The sequence below is a fragment of the Vipera berus genome (assembly GCF_964194415.1).
Source record: "Vipera berus genome assembly, chromosome: 4".
NCBI lineage: Eukaryota > Metazoa > Chordata > Lepidosauria > Squamata > Viperidae > Vipera > Vipera berus.
The window spans coordinates 80,973,966-80,989,705 of NC_138206.1; positions in this window are offsets into that span (position 1 = coordinate 80,973,966).

The following is a 15,740-nucleotide window of genomic DNA, read 5'->3' on the forward strand; positions in this document are numbered from 1 at the left end:
GGAGGAGATGTTGGATGAGCTGGCCCATGTGGATATTCCCTCAGACCTGAATGGGCTGATCCATCTCTGCCTGCAGATCGATGCTTGGTTGCAGCAGCGACGGAGTCACCGTTCCACCCCACAGACCCCTGCAGCCCCTGTTGTTCATGAGCCCCCAGTTCAAAGGGAGGAGCCAATGGAGCTGGGTGCCGCCAGGTCTCGTCTATCGGTGACTGAAATGAACAGACGACGATCGGGGGGGGGGGTTGTGTTTTTACTGCGGGGACCCTGGGCATTTGGCTGCTTTTTGCCCAAAGAAGTGACAGCGGGCATCAGTGACCGAGTCTGCCCCAAGAAAGTCCCCTACTTTTCTGTCGGGAAACGCCCCGAGCCCGATCTAGACGGTGTGATAGATTGGGCGTCCCACAACAACACTGAGCGACGTCTTTCCGATGCTGCCTGTGGACCTCCACGGCATCTGATATTTGAGGCACGTCTGATCCTTCCTGGCAAGCCAAAGGGGATTCCAGTCCATGCCTTAATTGACTCTGGGGCCACCACAAATTTTATGGACTCAGCATTTGTGGCCAAATGGGCTGTTCCCCAGTGCCCGGTGGATCCGCCCATGTTAGTGGAGACTGTAGTTATCCTAGATTTCCAAAGACCTTTTTTGCCTTCTATATTAAAAGTTGTAAAGTCCTGCATTCCTACATTTATAATTATAAAGTCACATTCCTGCATTCCTACATTTACAATTATAAAGTCACATTCCTGCCTCTGGTGATAAAACTCTTTCTTCTCCATTTACAATCACATTCCTGCCTCTGGTGATTCTTCATTTACAATTGTATACAACAAATACCTCTGCCTGCTTCATTTACAATTGTATATAACAAGACTTGTTTCATGTAATTGCCCTTGCCTCAAGATATGGCTTCCTGTCTCCTGTAATTGTCTTTGCTTCAAGTTATGCCTTTCAAGTTATGCCTTCCTGTGATAATGTCTTTTGTAACTGTCCTTGCTTCAAGTTATGCCTTTCAAGTTATGCCTTCCTGTGATAACCCTTGTCTTCCCTGTTAGCATTTGTATATGGTTCCTGTCTCCTGTAATTATCCTTGCCTCAAGTTATGCCTTCCTATGATAATCCTTGTCTTCTCTGTTAACATTTGTATAAGATAAGTTATGCTTTATTGCTTCCTTGTCTTCTCTGTTAGCATTTGTATACGATAGGCTATGCTTTATTGTTTCCTGTGATGACCTTTGCCCTCTTCATTAGCAGTTGTATGCAACGAGCTATGTTCTCCTATGACCTTACATATGTTAATTCCTCATGAGTGTACTTCCCCCTCCCTGATGAAACTGCCCAATAAAAGAGTGCTGTGCAAAGCTGTTCGGGGGCAACACCACCCACCCCGGGCACTCTGTGCTCTCTCACCTTGAACAAACTTGTGTTGGTGCCTCAGTTTGTCCTAGGGTTCTGTTCCTGTGCTATCGCAGTTCCCAAGTGTGACCGTTGGAACGTCCGGCACACTGGGTCGGTGGCAAAGGGCAAAATCCTTCCATATTCAAGGTGTTCACCCTTGCGAGGTTCCCTCTAAATTCTCACCCCTGTTACGGGGCTCTAAGAGTTGAGGCCGGAACCCTGACCGGTCGCTCGTCGCAACAACTGGGGGCTCGTCCGTTGGATCGCGGCTTCAACTCCACAGTACGACTCCTGTCCAGGGGTGTACTGCCTGCACTCCTGTTACCACGCACCTCGGAGAAGGCTTCTAATCGTGAGTAATGGGCTCCCCACTTTCCAAAGTTTCGTCAGGTCATAGGGACGAACTTTTTAATATAGTGCAGAATGCTAATTTTGTTCAAAAACACAATGGCACCATGGTCCATCCTGCAGGAAAGAGACTTTTGACAAAACTTTTACAATATATTAACAAAAATTGTCCGGCTTATCCGGAATCAGGCACCTTGTCTGTTATAACCTGGGAAAAGCTAGGTAAATATCTTCACAATCATCCCAGGGCGCCTGCTGACATTTTGTCCGCATGGCAAGCAGTGATGGCAGCATTAAAACTTTTGCCATCTCCTTTAGATCTGACATCTTCTACCTCTAAACCTCTTGATCACTCTTCTGATCTTCCGCCTTCATCTGAAGCCCCCCCACCCTATCCCTCTGCACCATCTACAACATCTTCTGACAAACCTTCCTTACATTCTTCATCTGAATTTCTAGCCTCCTCTTCTCCAACCTTATTGCCAGGAGGCCAATTAACAAATCTTCTTACTTCATCTGTTTTTCTGATGGATTCTCCTGAAGAAACATCTCTTTATCCTTTAAATTTAGCCCTGGGTGGAGGGGGTCCTGCAATTCATCAAAATATACCTATAAAATTATTAAAAGATTTGAAAATGGCAGTAAAAGAATATGGTATCCAATCGCCATATGTTAAAGGATTACTTGATTCATTAGTAGATGCTAACTCGGCAATGTTACTTTATGATTGGAAAACTCTTTTTTCTATGCTTTTAACTCCTGCTCAATATGTCATTTGGCAATCAGAATACGAAAAACATGTTGAATCAGAGGTCCGAAAAGGACTCCCTCAGGCTGTAACACGTGAACACTTGTTGGGCATCGGTCAATTTGCCACCTTAATTCAGCAGCAAAATTGCCCTCGGCGTGCTTTTGCCATAATACATCTCTGTGCAATGGCAGCTTTACACTGAGTAGATGATGCCTCCGGAGAATCTGCTCAAAATTTTCTCAAAATTGTTCAAGGACCTACGGAACCATATGCTACATTTATCAGTCGCCTTCAATTGGCATTAGAACGACAAATTGATAATAAAGCTGGCAGAGATGAACTAATTATTAAATTGGCTTATAACAATGCTAATAGTGATTGTCAGAAAGTCTTACAACCCATTGCTAACAAACCAGGAGTTACACTTGCAGAATTTTTAGAACTTTGTCGCAGTGTAGGGACAACTTCCTATAAGATGGAAGCACTGGCGGCAGTTATTTCTGCTACTAAAGCGCCCCCTGAAACTTCTCCGGAAGCTTTTCCTATCACAAGAACAGGAAATTGTTTTAACTGTGGCAAACTGGGTCACTTTAAAGGTCAGTGTCGACAGCCTGGGGGAGGGGGTGCGCCTCGTGGCCAAGCACGGGGACCACAGCCACCCCCCAACACAAAGCCAAAAACAGTCTGCCCACGTTGCCGCAAAGGATTCCACTGGGCTTCGCAATGTTGAGCAAATGTTTCCATTCAACAAAATCAGGCAAACTAGGCACGGGGCGATCAACCAGCCCCGCTCCAAAGGTTGAATCTATTTCCACACTTCCTTTTGATTTGGCAAACACTCAACCTTCAAATACATTTTCATTGCCTGTTATTTTAACTTCAGATATAACATATGATGATCCTGGATCAATTTTTACCATGCCATTATCAATTACATTGCAGAAACCTGTTTCCTCTAATATTCCGGCTTTACTTATTCCTAATTCTGTTTTAATTGTTGAGGGAGTAGTCGCTGCTCCTTTTCTTTATGACTCTACTTCACTTCATAATCTTTCTTTATCTGCCTATGGCGATAGGGCCTTTCACCTTAGAGCAGGCACACAAGTTGCCACACTAATTTTTCTGTCGCCACCAACTAACGACACCCCTGGTGTCTTTTCTTTGCATCAACCTGTTCATGCTTCTAAATCCTTTCTTACTGTTTCTTTACAAGGCCGATTTTTTTCTGGTCTAATTGATACAGGAGCTGATGTTTCTGTGATCCGTACAGCTGAATGGCCTGCTGATTGGCCTCTTACCAATACCTCTGCTGTTCAGGGAGTGGGAGGAGCACAGGCTGCCAAGGTTAGCACTAACTGGCTGTCTGCCTCCACTCCTGATTCTTCGGCTACTGCTTTTCTTAAACCTTACGTGTTGCCTCTTCATTGTAACCTCTGGGGGCGAGATCTTCTTTCTCAACTTCGGGCTACACTACATATTCCATAAATATGTTGCCTAAACCTTTGTCACTTGCTTTAAAATCTAGTCTTCCTGTGTGGGTAGATCAATGGCCACTTCCTATTGAAAAACTCACTGCTTTAATAGATTTAGTCCAACAACAGTTGCAGCAGGGTCATATTGAGCCTTCTACTAGCCCTTATAACACACCAATTTTTGTCATCAAAAAGAAATCGGGAAAATGGCGTCTATTACAAGACCTAAGAATGATCAATAACATTCTCCAACCAATGGGCCCATTGCAATGCAGCCTACCTAATCCTAATTTGATTCCCCAAAATTATGACCTTATTGTAATTGATTTGAAGGACTGTTTCTTTTCTATTCCGCTTGCGGAACCTGACCGTCTTCTTTTTGCTTTTACTATTCCTGAGTTTAATAATAGTAGACCCACTAAAAGGTACCAATGGAAAGTTCTTCCTCAGGGAATGTTAAATTCTCCAACAATGTGCCAATACTATGTAGATAAAGTTTTAGAACCATTTAGACAAAAATATCCAAAAATTTTGGTTTATCACTATATGGATGACATACTAATTGCAGCAGAAGGACCAAAGGGTACTGTTATGCAAACAGTCCCTTTCCTTACTCAGCTTTTAAATTCCGCTGGTCTTTTTATAGCCCCAGACAAAATACAGTCACAATATCCGGTACAATATTTGGGTCATAAGCTACTTGCAGCTGCAGCTGCCCCCGATCTTCCACTTTTAAATATTGGACCAGTTACTACCTTGGTCAAATTACAACAATATCTTGGTACTTTGAATTGGGCTCAACCTTATTTCTCTCTTCCTACTAATATTTTATCTCCTTTATTTAAGGCCTTAATAGGCCCCAAACATCCTGCAGATAAAATCATCTTGGATTCACATCAATTACAAGTGATTCAAGATGTTAATCTGGCCCTTCGTACTTTGTGGGTGGATCGATTAGAAGCCAACATTCCAATATCTTTGGCTGTTCTTTCCACTCCGCAATTGTATACAGGAATTCTTATGCAAATTAGTAGCAGTAAAAAACTTCTAATTTTGGAATGGTTACACCTTTCTCACACTCCTAAAACTTCTATTTTTTCTCGAATTACCCAACTTGCTGCTCTTTTTACCAAAGCTCGAAAACGGGCAAAGGCAATGATGGGTCTGGAAATAGACACAATTTATCTTCCCTTCCGATTGACACAATGGGAAGAAATGTTTGTAAATTCAGATGTCCTTCAAATTGCTCTTGAAAATTGGAATGGAAAGTTATCTTGCCATCTCCCCACAGACCCTCGACTACAATTGATCAAAACAATCCCAACTACAACTTTTAATCCAATAGCAAAACAACCTATTCCACAGGCACTAACAGTGTTTACGGATGGTTCAAAAGCCATAGGGGCATGTGTTTGGCAACTTGATTCCACATGGCACAAACGTCTCACTACGGGACAATCATCAGCTCAACAAGCTGAATTAGCTGCTTTTAATCTGGCTCTTTCCATTTTTCAAAATCAGCCATTGAACATAATCACAGACAGTCTTTATGTGGCCAACATTGTTTTTTCCATTTTTGATGCCTATATTTCTCCTTCTTTATCACCATCATTAATGACTTTATTTTTACAGCTGCAACAATTGTTACAAAAATGAACAACACCATTATTTGTAGCACATATTAGGAGTCATCAACATCTTCCAGGATTCCTATCAGAAGGGAATCATATGGCGGATGAAGCCTGTAAATCTGTCTTACAGATTTGTGCTTTAACAGCCGGAGAAAGTCACTCATATTTTCATCAAAACAAAAAGGCTCTTGTGAAGCAATTCGGACTCACACACCAAGAAGCTGCTGCAATCATTCAACAATGCCCTACTTGTAGTCTTCAAGCTCAAAGTATCCCTGAAGGAGTAAATCCTAGGGGTACACAAGCTTGCGAGACTTGGCAAATGGATGTTACACAATTTCCTCCATTTGCCCCTTGGAAGTATATTCATGTATCCGTAGATACGTATTCAGGCTTTATCATGGCCACCCTACAAAGAGGGGAAACGGCCAAACAAACAATCAATCATTGTATTAGATCTTTCATAACACTGGGATGTCCTAAAGTTTTAAAAACTGACAATGGTCCTGCGTATACAAGTACTGCATTTTCGGAATTCTGCTATCGATGGGACATTGTACACAAATTTGGTATCCCATTTAATAGCCAAGGGCAGGCTATTGTGGAACGCACAAATCAAACACTTAAAAATGCATTGCAACGATATTTAGGGGCAAAAGGCGCAAGCCCCCCCGACACTCCCAGTGTTGCAAAATGTTCTTAATGTTTGTCTTTATACTCTCAATTTTTTGAACCTTACAGGATCACCAGCTACTTCAGCCGCTTCTCGACATTTTTCTAACCCTCCTTGTCCAACCTGCAGACCTTCTGTTTATTATAGGCAACTACCAGATCCTACTTGGAAAGGACCGGTACCCCTGATCACCTGGGGAAAAGGCTACGCTGCAGTCCAACTTCCGGATCGCACATTGTGGGTCCCTGCACGTTGCGTACGGCCCTACCATGCTATCACAAAACTTTCCCCTGCTGTTGACTTTATGTCTTTGCCTTTACTCTTTAGCGACAGCTCAACTGAGGGCTGACCCGCATATTATACTTGCACCCCCTTTTACATCTGTCACTTTCACTTTTCGAGATGACTCTCTGCCTCACTGTAATTATGCATTGCAACACCGCGGTCGTTATCTTGCTTCTCCTTTTCCGGCACATATTCAATACACTTATTTTCCATGTGCTATTTTCCTTCGTGTAACGGTCACCCCCTCCACTATTGGCTCTTACTCCTGCCTTGGCTTTCTAGCCAATGGCACCCGTTTCAATCAAACCGTGTATCTCTTCTCTTCGTATTCTGCCTCCTACCTTCCTGTTCCTTCTCTACTTGCATCTTGGCTCTCCAGATACCCACCCTATTCAAAGGATCCTTGTGCCGTACGTTATGTCCGCTGCAGAGGCCCCTCTCCTGTCAACACGCTAAAGTGCCTCTGGTCTTTTGATCGCCTCGTCGGCCACTGTGAAGGAGGAAGCAAAATTTCCCCGCCGCCTCATCATCACATCCATCAACAGGCTTCGCCAAGTCACAGCCAGCGAGGGCGCAATCAACGTCCTTTGTCACTCTCCCGCCGGCCGCGTAACATTGCTTGGACGATTACCGATGCGCAGCCTGCTACACCAGCCGCTCCAAGAACCATTCTACAAGCCTTATCACCACGTCAACATTTTTCTCGATCACAACGCTCTTTGCCCTCCGTCCCTAACAACCAGCATCGCCCTGCAAACTACACCTGGACTATCACTGACTTTCAAGGAAACACCCTATACTCCATTTCCAACCGTACCCTGTGGCCCTGGTTTCCCACGCTCTACTTTGACTTTGCTGAAATGCTCGTAGGAGCCCATGGGTTTAAGCACAAAACAAAGTGCGATCCTTCCCCTCGTGAGGTCTGGAGCACAGGCCCAGGCCTGTACATTTGCCCAGGCTATATTACAGACCTATCCCATATAGATGAATGTGGAACCGCCTCTGATTGGTATTGCAAATCCTGGCAATGTGTGTCCACAGGAAAAATTTGGTGGACTGCACCTTACACTACTGATTACATCGAGGTAGGACTGGGGCCGGACTCCAACTTGCCTTGGTCCTCATGCAGCAATTGGGCCTGCTGTGGTGTTCGCCTCAACCCAATGTACGTTACCTTCACGCCACATGGAAAGAGGCTCCCGCTTGCTGCTTGGTTAGCAGGGAAAAAGTGGGGGGGCAGATCCAAGGATAATTCCAGATACCGTCATCCAGGTAATATTTTCATAATTCGACTCACTATGTCCCTAGAAGTATCCCCACCTGTGGGTCCGAATAAGCACAATAACTCTCCTTTTTTACAACCCTTTCCAAAGGAAACTAATCCGTTGATAACTCTTGTTTCCTCCACACACGACGCCCTAGTAGCAGCCCATGCTTTCCCTGACAATGATACCAAATGTTGGTTGTGCTTATCTTCTCAACCCCCTTTTTATGAAGCTATTGGCTCCCCCTCCCCATTTGCAAATAGCACCTCTGATGCCACTTGCAGGTGGTCCAATTCTTCTATAACTATATTTTCCATTGAAGGCCAAGGATGCTGTCTTGGATATGTACCTTCTAATTACTCCCACTATTGTATTAATGCCTCATCTGACGCTTATATATCTTGTATGATATTTTTACCAAATGAAAGGACAGGTCTTCCTTATGGAGCTGAGGGATGGTCTACAATGTATACTCACTCTACAACAGCAGATCTTTCCAAACGACTTAAGGGTCAGTTCTTCATTCCTTCCAATGGATCCATCTGGGCTTGCTCCTCTGGTGCCACTGCATGTGTCAGTGGAGACATATTACACACACAAAAAGCTTTTTGTATCCAGGTTTACCTTCTCCCCAAAATGTCTGTCTTTTCTGATAATGACTTTATCTCCCGTATGGAACCACCCCAATATTTTCTTCGAGCTAAGCGCGAGGTAATCACCACTGTGACCTTAGCCATTCTCTTAGGCCTGGGAGCCACTGGTGCAACAACAGGTATTGCAGGTATGGTCCTGGGTGACCAAAACATCTGCAAGTTAAGTATCGAAATTGATGCAGACCTCAAACGAATCGAACAGTCTATGGTTGCTCTCCAAAATTCTCTCACCTCACTATCTGAAGTTGTTTTACAGAATAGAAGAGGCTTGGATTTGCTTTTCTTAAAAAATGGAGGCCTATGTGTAGCTTTGAAAGAAGAATGTTGCTTTTACACTGAGAGCTCAGGTATTGTGCTTGACTCCATGGCAGAATTAAACAAACGATTGAAAGACAGAGAAGGGGAATTCTCCCAGCATTATACTTGGTATCAAGGAATGTTTAACTTCTCTCCCTGGCTGACCACCCTTTTCTCAGCCATAGCTGGTCCTTTAATTTTATTATTACTTGCGTGTGCAATTGGACCATGTGTTATGGGTAAACTTTTAGATTTTCTACAACGAAGGCTGAGCAGCATTAGCGATGACATTCTGTTGATGAAACACACTGTTGACAGTGAATGCAAACATCCTCTTTTAGAATTTACCTCTGATGAACCCTCACACCAACACTCTTTGAAAGGAACACTGGCGCCGGCACAGGAGGTATCGAAGGATTTCTCTTTTTCCCGCGTAAGTATCCTAGAAGAGAAAGTTCTGGACATTGAGGGGCCCTCTCAGTAATTGGCCTTAAAAAACAGAAAAAGAGGAGTTGTAGTTATCCTAGATTTCCAAAGACCTTTCTTGCCTTCTATATTAAAAGTTGTAAAGTCCTGCATTCCTACATTTATAATTATAAAGTCACATTCCTGCATTCCTACATTTACAATTATAAAGTCACATTCCTGCCTCTGGTGATAAAACTCTTTCTTCTCCATTTACAATCACATTCCTGCCTCTGGTGATTCTTCATTTACAATTGTATACAACAAATACCTCTGCCTGCTTCATTTACAATTGTATATAACAAGACTTGTTTCATGTAATTGCCCTTGCCTCAAGATATGGCTTCCTGTCTCCTGTAATTGTCTTTGCTTCAAGTTATGCCTTTCAAGTTATGCCTTCCTGTGATAATGTCTTTTGTAACTGTCCTTGCTTCAAGTTATGCCTTTCAAGTTATGCCTTCCTGTGATAACCCTTGTCTTCCCTGTTAGCATTTGTATATGGTTCCTGTCTCCTGTAATTATCCTTGCCTCAAGTTATGCCTTCCTATGATAATCCTTGTCTTCTCTGTTAACATTTGTATAAGATAAGTTATGCTTTATTGCTTCCTTGTCTTCTCTGTTAGCATTTGTATACGATAGGCTATGCTTTATTGTTTCCTGTGATGACCTTTGCCCTCTTCATTAGCAGTTGTATGCAACGAGCTATGTTCTCCTATGACCTTACATATGTTAATTCCTCATGAGTGTACTTCCCCCTCCCTGATGAAACTGCCCAATAAAAGAGTGCTGTGCAAAGCTGTTCGGGGGCAACACCATCCACCCCGGGCACTCTGTGCTCTCTCACCTTGAACAAACTTGTATTGGTGCCTCAGTTTGTCCTAGGGTTCTGTTCCTGTGCTATCGCAGTTCCCAAGTGTGACCGTTGGAATGTCCGGCACACTGGGTCGGGGGCAAATGGCAAAATCCTTCCATATTCAAGGTGTTCACCCTTGCGAGGGTCCCTCTAAATTCTCACCCCTGTTACGGGGCTCTAAGAGTTGAGGCCGGAACCCTGACCGGTCGCTCGTCGCAACAGGAGACTATCAATGGTCGAGTGCTCCTTTCTGGGCCAATTACTGCCATCAGTTCTCCTGAGGGCATCGCCATGGAGCCGAGTAAGGTTGAGTCTTTGCAGAGGTGGCAACCCCAACGTCGCGTGAAGGATGTTCAGCAACTTCTTCGGTTCGCCAACTATTACCGAACTTTCATCCCTGGGTTTGCTGCCTTGACAGCCCCCCTCACCCAGCTCCTGCAGAAGAAGACTCGCTTCCAGTGGAAATCTCCAGAACAACGGGCTTTCCAGACTTTGAAGGAAGCCTTCATGAAGGAGCCCATCTTGAAGCATCCTGACCCGCAACGGCCGTTTGTTGTGGAGGCGGACGCCTCCGACATTGCCATTGGGGCGGTGTTACTCCAGGCAACGACGCCCCAGCGGTACCCTCTTCCCTTGCGTGTACCATTCACGAAAACTGAACCCTTCAGAGCACAATTATACAATCTGGGAGAAGGAGCTGCTGGCCATCAAAGTGGCGTTCGAGGCCTGGAGGCATCATCTGGAGGGAGCGTGGCATCAAATCGAGGTCCGGACGGACCATAAGAATTTGGAAAGCCTGCAGACCGCTCGGAATCTGAACCAACGCAAGATCCGGTGGTCTCTTTTCTTTGCGAGGTTTGACTTCTGAGTTCGGTACATACCTAGCGGGCACAATCCAAGAGCGGATGCTCTGTCCAGGAAGGCCAAATATTCCCGAGTGGAAGACAAACTTCTGCCCAGGACAGTGATCCCCGTCGAGTCTTTTCCTGCGGTGCAGGAGCCGGTTGATATACGGGCTCGGATCCGGGAGGCACAGCAGCATGAGGTGTGGGTGGCTCAGCGGAAGGAGGAAGTCTGGCCAGATTCTCCTTGGACAGTCACGGATGGACTCTTGTATTATCGTGACCGGCTCTACGTTCCGGGAGGGCCACTCAGGGGACTCATTTTCAGCCAGTGTCACGATAACCCGGCGGCGGGGCATTTTGGCCTGTTCAAGACCCTGAACTTGGTCTCCCGTACCTTCTGGTGGCCCCGAGTCCGACATGACATCCAGTCCTATGTCACTTCCTGCATCCCATGCAGGTAGGACAAGTCAGCGACAGGGGCCCTGCCTGGATTACTGCAGCCCTTGCCGACACCCAAAAGACCCTGGGGGGCTGTGTCCATGGACTTTCTGACGGATTTACCCCCATCCTCTGCTTTTATGACAGTGTATCTGGTGGTGGACATGCTGACCAAGATGGCACACTTCATCCCCTGTCACGGCTTACCGTCAGCCCACGCCACTAGTCGTATGTTCATTCAGCAGGTGTTTCGGCTGCACGACCTCCCTGATAGAGTCATCTCTGATAGGGGGGCCCAGTTTACAGCCCGCTTCTGGCAGGAGTTGATGCATGCGTTGGATATCAAGATTTGCCTCTCGTCCGCGCATCATCCTCAAATTGACGGGGGAACCGAGAAGGTCATCGGTATCCTGGAACAATATCTGTGCTGCTACGTTAATCTGCAGCAAAACAATTGGGTGGACTATCTGGCCATAGCTGAGTTTGCATTTAACAATTCGCAGCACACCTCCACACAGATGACACCGTTCTTGGCCAATGTGGGATATCACCCCCGGTTTTTCCCCCTTTCTCCTGTGGACTCACTGGAGCCGGCAGCGAACAACTTCATGGCAGAGTTACAGGCGATCCATCGATTGGTGCGACGTCAGTTAGAGAAGGCCAAGGCCGATTACAAAAGGTTTGCTGATCGGTCAAGATGGGATAGGCCTCCACTATCGGTGGGAGATCGGGTCTGGTTGTCCACCAGGAACCTACCGTCAACATGGCCAGTGAGAAAGTTAGATCACCGATATTTAGGACCGTTCCCAGTCGAGGCTGTCATCAATCCGGTCGCCTATTGCTTAACTCTGCCACGTTCCCTGCACGTGCACCCAGTCTTTCATCGGTCTCTTTTGTCCCCGAGCAACCGGCCTGTCCACTCCGCTGAGCGGAACCTCCCCCATCAGGACCTCGTGATGGAGACAGCACCCCCGAGTACAAGGTCGCCAGCATCAGGGACTCCCGTTGGCTGAAACGTCGTTTCCAGTACCTGATTGAATGGAAAGGCTACGGGCCAGAGGACTTCACCTGGGAGGACGCGACTGCCGTTCATGCCCCTACTTTGGTGTCCGCTTTTCATGAACAATTTCCATCCCGACCGCATCCGGATCGGCAGACCCGGGGGAAGGGCCCTGCGGTGCGGGATATTGTTGTGATTCAGGGTCAGCCTGTGGGTTCTGCAGTTGGGTCGGACGACTCAGAGGAGGAGGGGGGTGTTGAAGAGCTTGCTGAGGGGGTTGGAGAGCTTGCTGATGAGAGCCCTCAGCCAGGCCCCTCCCACCTGATCACAACGCAGACCCAGCTGTGTGAGCCTGACAGTGTGGATGAAGATGACCCACAGCTGGCCCTGTTGAAGGACGCCCGACGCAGGAGGCAGTCAATCAGGAGTAAACAGAAGAAGGCAATGGGGCACCTCGGAAGGAGGCAGAGAGAAGCCATGCCCTGAACTGTATAAAAGGGGAATGCGTGGGAGGGCTGGTTTGCTGAAGGCAACCGCTTGAATAGCTCCCGCCATGAAGGGTTTCATGGTTTGTGTCTTGTTCTGTTTGCTTTTGTATCCATAAGTTTGGCAGGCTTAGTTCCAGCCTCTTGCCTTCTTGTAAAAGGGGTTGTCCCTGCGTTTTCTTCAGGGCCGGTAGCAGGCTGGTACAGAACACAGGGTTACTTTTCTTGACCTCTTATCACAGTCATCTTTCTTTCCAATGCCCATCGACCACCAAGCTTTGTGGCTGTGTGTTTCCACCACTTTTTCTTAGGAGTAGGACATCTCAGATCCTGACAGCTGGCAGGGTCCCAAACGGAGGGAGTGCTCCCCCTTCATGGCGGGTTCTTCATTCCCTGCCCTGTTGTCCGACATTGTGGATTTTGCAAAGTCCCCCAGTAAGGGTCTTCCTTCCAGGTTGACTATTACTGCAGATCCTGTCTAACGTCAGGACCCACTTCAATCCCAGAACTCTTGGAAGCGATTTCTTCCAACAGGAACTTTTATTAAGAATAGTTGATAGCAGGCATAACAGACAAGATCTGAGATTTCCAGTGCAGAACAATATGTTAAGGTATCCCCCAAGCAAGACCCCACCCCGTAATCCACCCGGCCAGTGTGGAACGGCCAATCCCCATCATGGGAAAAGGGGAGATAACATTGGCCTGTCTCCAGTTCACACAGTGATGGTCGGTGGTTCTTCACACCTTCCTCTGAGAGCACAGAAATAAACCAGGCACAGAGGTTACATTCCTTATTCCCTCCCTCGTTCTAGCTGACAGTTTAGGGCAGGGGTCAGCAACCTGAAACAGTGAAAGAGCCACTCGGAACCGGTTCCCTCACAAAACGAAAAACTGGGAGCCGCAAAAAATGTGTTCGCATGCGTGTACATGCACGCATGTGCAGAACAGGGTTTGACTGAAGAGTGGAGACAAGGTGAGATATACACCTACCCTGCATATTTGAATTGATTGGTTGAACTTTTTTAGTCCCACTTTTTTTTTTGGACTGCACATGGCAGAGGACTGGGAGCCACAGGAGATGGCTGAAAGAGCCGCATGCGGCTCCAGAGCTGCGGGTTGCAGACCTGTGGTTTAGGGAGAAAAAGTTCAGAGAGAGATATAACGCAGGAAAGCAAAATGTTACACTGTAGTGGATAGTGGACAGAGAGTCAATAAATGAAAGCAAAAGGTTACATTGTAACGGATAGAGCAAGCAGAGGCAATAAACCCACGGGCACATCCCCCCTCCCCCTTGGAGTATGGCAGAACCCAGGGAAAAGTGAGATTTGATTTTGGGTCAGAGGGGATAGATAGAAATGAGATAGGAATGGGTTCTGACATACTCCAGGAATTATTATTATTCCTCTACCAGGAATTTCTGATACTTTATAATGGATTAAGGTAGTAATTATCAGATAGAATTACTCACAGTAATTCTAGATCAGGGATTTTCAACCTTTTCACCCATTGTACCACTTTTAGGATAAGGCAATGTCCGAGTACCACCAGTCACCCAGCAAGGTGTCAGAAACCTGACCAAAAAACAAAACAAAACGAAACAATTTGCTTAGTGACTGTTCAAAGTTACGATGGCACTGAAAAAAGTGACTTATGACCATTTTTCACACCTATGACCGTTGCAGCATCCCCAGGGTCATGTGATTTACATTCAGATGCTTGGCAACCAATTCATATTTATGATAGTCACATTGTTCCAGGGTCATGTGATCGCCTTTTGCAACCTTGTGACAAGCACTTAACCACCATTTTACTAATTTAATCTCTGTCTCTCCCTCTCTCCCCCCCTCTTTCTCTCTCTCCCTCTCTCTATTTCTCTCTCTCCCTCCCTTTCTTTCTCTCTCCTTTCTCTTTCTCTCTTCCTCCTTCTCCCTCTTTCTCTTCCTCTATTTCTCTCTTTCTCTCCCTCTTTTTCTCTCTCCCTCCCTCCCTTTCTCTCTCTCTCCTTCTCTCTCTACCTCTCTCTCTCTCTCCCTCTTTCTTTCCCTCTGTCTATTTCTCCCTCTCTCCCTTACTTCCTTCTTTCCTTCCTTTCTTCCTTCCCTCTGTCTTTGTCCTTTCCTCCTTCCCTCCCTCCCATTGTCATTTTCTTTCTTCCTTCCTTCCTTCCTTCCTTCCTTCCTTCCTTCCTTCCTTCCTTCCTTCCTTCTCCATTTTTACCAAGAAACCTGATGCCCACTTAACTCTTTATGAAGCACCCAAGGAAAGTTAGGAAAGATCTATCAATGATACTCAGAGGTTGCTAGCTCATTTAATAAGCTTTATTCCAGCAACAGAAATACCTTGCATTCGCTCACAGTCGATCCATGCTGCTGTGGACAACGGGGCAGGAAGGCGCCCTTCACATGGGATGGATGGAAGACATGCCAAAGCGCCTTTCACCCCACTGCCTTCTGCAGATGCAGCCGGAGTCCCGGGTGGGGGGAGATCTGGGGCTGAGGCACACTCAGGGAAGCACATGGCAGCAAATCACAATCAGCTGCTCTTGGGGGATGGATGTACAAAGCCGGCCAAACAGGGCTAGGAGCGGTTGACTGTCCCAGACCACAGCTGTGCTTTCACCTTTCCCAAGGCAGCCCCCACAGACAGGGAAGATGCACCAAAGCTTGTCCCAGAGACTCCCACTGCCAGAAGCCTGTGGCGGCAGCATAACAAGGCTTGCAAAAAGTGGGGTGGGCAGTGGCTGCTGCTCACGGCGCTGCCCAAAAGCAAACAGGGCAAAAGCAAGCAGGCAGAGCCTCCCACCACTGGAAGCCTGCTTGCAAAAAGAGGGACGGGTGGCAGCAGCTGCTCACGGTGCCGCCCAAAAGTAAACAGGGC